Raw genomic sequence first — 4533 nt, forward strand, 5'->3', positions numbered from 1 at the left:
CCGCTATATCAGGGTCCCTTCAGCAGAATCTTGCTGGCATGTGCATTAGTATCTGGGTTTGGTGGCTGATGATGGGATGAATTCCCGGATGGGGTAGTCTCAGAGCTGTATTCTAATGATATAAAAGGTTGAACAATAACCAAAGATTGAATAATTCACAAACCCCTTTGAGCCATATTTCCCTTGCATTGCACACATTGCTTGAGAGTTCTACAGGCATGCTTTTTTAGAGGGTATGAGGCAGGGTTTCTTTGTATTGCCCAGACGACTATCACAAACTTCTGCACATTTAAGCCATCCTCCTGCCTTAGTATCTGAGTAAGTAGGGCTACTGACATTTGCCACCATGACGAAGGAAGGGCATGCTTTTAGTAATTGAAATGTCAATGGCAGCCTAAACTTAAGCATTAAAAATGATAAGGAAAAAGATGGGATATGGGGAAATCAGGAAAGCTCTCCAGAAGGAAGAAAGGAAGCAATGGGCAAAGGAACCTGTCTAACTGGAAAGTTTATGTTGGAAAGTAGGAAATCCAGGCCAGGAGGGAGATAATCTCTGGACAAGACCTTAGCAGAGAGTATATTGCAAATTTATGTCTGAAACTTCCTGGATTTGAAGTTCTCAGTTTGGAGATTCACTGGATCAGTGCTTGCAAAGGGCCAGGCTCACAGATCTGCTGTGGTCACTGGCGGGCAATGATTAGCATTTTTTTTTTTTTATGAGTACTACACATCTAACCAGGTAGTTTACATTTGGTATGATAGGAAGTGAAGAGTGCTTATGGCTGAGGAGGGCAAAAATAACATATTCATTTGTTCTTTGATTCCATAAAGATTGAGTTTCTTCTAACCATAAACATTTGACCTTGTAGACGATAAAATACATGCTTTCAAAAGGGGCCATGGAACAGCTATGAAAATAGGAGTAGCAAGGGCTGGAGAGATGGCTCAGTGATTAAGAGCACTGACTGCTCTTCCAGAGGTTTGGGGTTCAATTTCTAGCATCCACAAAGTGGCTAACACCTTCTGTAATTCCAGTTGGAAGGATTCTGAGGTCTTCCACAGGCACTAAACATTCAAGTGGTGCACAAACATACAGGTATATAATTACTATTTTTAACGAAAATGAGAATATTATGTCAAAGAGTGAGGTGAAAGCAGAAAACTGATGGCATAAAGAAAATGAGCTGAGCAGTAGTGACTCCGAGTTACTCCTTATTCACCTCGTTTTATGACATAATGGAAAACGCACAGGAAAGGACATTCTAGACTGCGGCTGAAAAAAATCTTCTCTTAGAGTTTCTTAATCTCTCTGTGTCTTCGTTTCCTTATTTGTAACATGGGGATATTAATAGCATCTACCTCATACCCTGGTTGTGAAGCTAAAACAAGACAAAATATGCAGAGCATCTGTTTTGGGCACAGTAGGAGACCAGTACACCGTAATGTCATGACTGTGTCTCCTCACCCTAAATCTAAGTGGAGGGCATGGTCTGCCCAGGTTGCCAGGGAAACAAAAACCAAAACCCCTACCATTCCTTGTATTCAGTTCCCATTCATTCATCTGGGACATGTTTGCAGCTGCTGATCCTCCTAAGCCTTTTATTTTTTAATGGACAGGTTGGGTCATCCCTTGAATTCTTTCTAGACCCCAAGGAGGAGAACTCAGGATAGGAATCTTTCCTCTCCATTTCTTATTCTTGTTCTTGTTCACCTGAGTGTGTGTGTGTGTGGGGGGGGGACTTGACAGCTAATGCCAACAGTCTTCTTTAGCAACACTATTTAGAAAAATCCTGGTCTCAGTGACATTTAACCCAGAGTTTATAAACAACACAAGGGATTTTTGAAGTAGATGTTAAAGTAGGCTAAAGGACAAAGAATTTCATTCGTCTATAGTCTAAAACCAAGTACTATTTCTGGCTTGATGTTCTGATCTGGTACAAACAACTGTTGACAATGTCAGAACATTCATTCCTCAAGGGGCATTGTAATTTCTAGGCCATGATACAGGGTTTAATCGAGTGCTTGGAATCTATAAAATTCAGTTAGCTATGAAAATGAATAAGACATTATTACTAACAGGTCACACAGTAAGATAGCAGGAAATCTCAGAAATATGAAGCCAATAAATGGGCTAAAGTTAAGAGGTTATCTGATTAAAAGAGAAGCAAGACAGGTGTGAAGAGGCCAGGGCTCATCTGGAATCTCCTCTAAGTATGGAAAGTGCTATAGCTCACCTGGGTTTTCAGAGGCCACATTAAATATAGGTTTGTTAGTACAGGCCAGGTACTGGGAGGCATGAACTTAGTGGGTCTAACATACAGTACTTAAGGCTTTGCTTACTCAGAATTGAAGAAAAAATGGTAGCTGAGTCGTTATATTGTAGGGAAGAGCTGCCCCTGGAGGCTTTGCTCTTGTGGCTGCTGTGTCACAAGTGTATCAGGAGGTGGGAGAGAGGAGAGAAACTATGCCTATACTCAGTGTTCTGACCTGTAAATATCTGAATGATTAGTACCTAACACCCCCTGGGGAAAAAGAAAAAGCAAGCCTGAGACAGCCACTAGTCCAGCTCTATGCAGGCCCAGATGAGCTTCCAGGGCGGGATCGAACCAGACACAAGACAATCTCTGCCTGGGCCCGTGAGCCCCAGATGACCACCAGTCTGGAGCCATGGAACCCAGACAGAGAGCTAGCCTGAGATGACCACCAGTCTGCTGCTGCACAGACCTTGGGGGTGGGGGGTGTGTGTAGATCATGACCAAGATGATCCAGTCATGTATGGATGGGGCCTAGCACTCCTGAGACCACTGCTGAGATGACTCTAGACATTCAAAGACCCGCTAAGAGGAACAAGTAAGTGGTGGAGAAATGAAAAGAAAGAGAAACAGAAGAATGTAGGCACCAAGGTCATGAGAGCAGGAGAGCTGGCCACGCCCCTCACCTACTGCAGCACTCTCGAGAGCAGACCCTGCATCTCACCTGGGCAGCATCGTAGAACTGGCTTTGGATGTGGGGGTTGGGATTGAGCCAACCCCGAGGGTATGGGCACTGGAGAGCTGACCCTGTTACTTGCTTCCCATGCAGTGGCATGGGTGAGGGAGAGGTTTCCCCCTCCTTGCCCCTTGCCACCTAAATCAGGCAGGAGAACTGGCCCTGTGGTCGTGAGAGCGGGATATCAAGGCCAGCACTTTGTCTGCTGCAACACTAGGGGGACCAGGTCCTGCAACTCTCCTGGGCAGCACAGTAGAGCTGGCCCTGATGGCATGGGTGCCGATGAGCTAGCCACGAGGGCATGAGAGTGAGACAGTTGGCTCTGGCCCTTTCTGGCAGTGGCATTGGATGGGCAACTGAGGCAGAGCAGGAGAGCTAGCCCCTGTGGTACGGATGCAGAAGAGCTGGGAGGCTGACCAGCTCAAATACCTCTCAGGTCCAGATGCAGGGCCTTGAATGGGTCTACCCCAACATCTACCCCATCAATTAACTGCTGAAGTGCAAGAAGGGCTGGTCCTACAGACCCAAAACTACAGGATCTCCATGACACAAGGCAACAACAGTATATCCAAGAACAGTGAGGATCCAGTACTGATAGTGTAGCAGAAGCTAGACCAGTGACTCATTGCAATGAACATGTGCAAGCAAAGAAGTGTGGGCAAAAGGGCATTCTCTGGAACACACTGTAACATATTATAGCTTCTACAATGGGACTTTTCCCCTCTGTTGTAGGGGAGGTTGCGTGGGTGGAGGGCAGGTTCTTGGTGAAGGAGAGATGAGTTTTATTGGGTTTCATAATTGAAGTTCCTAAAGAATTAATAAAAAGTTTTTTTTAAAAAGGATCATAGGGAAGATTTGTACATAATGGAGGTAAAGCAATTACCATATGGATTGGATTAAAATAAGCACTTGTAACTAATATTGTCATCAGTTAGAAATAACCATATTTTAGATACAAAAAAGCATTTTAATTCAAGAGCATTGTTTTACTTTTACAATCAGCCGTCCCGTTTACGTTTGTTTCTATGTGTATTAGTAGCCTTTTTCAATCCGGTTTCTCTCACATTTGTTTTCAACCTAGAGATTAAGAGATTAAATTTTCCTGCTTAAAGAGTTATCAGCATTCTCCCTATTTATTGATTTACTCTTTGACTTTCTCTTTTTTCCAAGTACTGGAAGTTTCCAAGTTTCTTCCAAACGCCACGTTGTCAATAAATTTCAATGCTATTTTGGTCCTGGGCAGAGGGTTGTACTGGTTTATGGAGATAACTCAGAGTCCCTAATCTGTAACCATAGAAAATCTCTCTCCTAGATCTTTGAATTTAAGTAAAATGTTTTGTTTTATTTCTCAAAGACTAACCCAACGTTTTATGTTGAGAATTGACTCTACCAGTTTGAGATACTATAGTAAAATACTATAGATTAGAGGACTTAATAATTTTTTAAAATTAGAAATATATAGATAATAAATAATAGTTATTCATTTCTCTTAATTCCAGAAGTCACAACTAGAAGATAAAGGTATAGGCAGATTCACTGTTTGCT

The 4533-nt window shown here is 42.9% G+C and overlaps 1 non-coding gene across 1 annotated transcript; it reads left to right on the forward strand.

Moving 5' to 3' along the window:
• The first annotated feature begins 2389 nt into the window (after positions 1-2389).
• Positions 2390-2520, forward strand: LOC115064140. Its single transcript, XR_003843996.1, has one exon. It is a non-coding gene; the product is annotated as a small nucleolar RNA SNORA17 (small nucleolar RNA).
• The last annotated feature ends 2013 nt before the right edge of the window (positions 2521-4533 follow it).

This window comes from Mus pahari, chromosome 5, assembly GCF_900095145.1.
Source record: "Mus pahari chromosome 5, PAHARI_EIJ_v1.1, whole genome shotgun sequence".
NCBI classification, from domain to species: domain Eukaryota; kingdom Metazoa; phylum Chordata; class Mammalia; order Rodentia; family Muridae; genus Mus; species Mus pahari.